Consider the following 238-nt stretch of genomic DNA (forward strand, 5'->3'; position numbering starts at 1 on the left):
GGTGCCGGGGGGGAGCGGCGGCCGCCCACAAGCAGTGTCGGTAGCGCCTTTTCGCAGGGGGTGCCCGTGCACCCTCTACACCTCTGCAATGGCTGTGGGAGCGGCGTTGTGGCACCCAGAGTCGCTCAGGATCTTTTCTTTTTTTTTTTTTTTAAGGAAAATGTTTCGTGTTCCAAGTCAAATCAGCCAAATCAATTCCAAATCTGTAATTCATTCAAAAACCATATGGGGCCCTACT

The 238-nt window shown here is 52.1% G+C and overlaps 1 protein-coding gene across 1 annotated transcript in view; it reads left to right on the forward strand.

The window, feature by feature from the left end:
* The window catches only part of ABCD2 (ATP binding cassette subfamily D member 2), an 80,767-nt gene that overhangs the window by 1,845 nt on the left and 78,684 nt on the right, over window positions 1-238 (forward strand). The gene's annotated exons all lie outside the window — the stretch shown is intronic.

This window comes from Alligator sinensis, unplaced genomic scaffold, assembly GCF_000455745.1.
Source record: "Alligator sinensis unplaced genomic scaffold, ASM45574v1 scaffold9_1, whole genome shotgun sequence".
Classification (NCBI taxonomy): domain Eukaryota; kingdom Metazoa; phylum Chordata; order Crocodylia; family Alligatoridae; genus Alligator; species Alligator sinensis.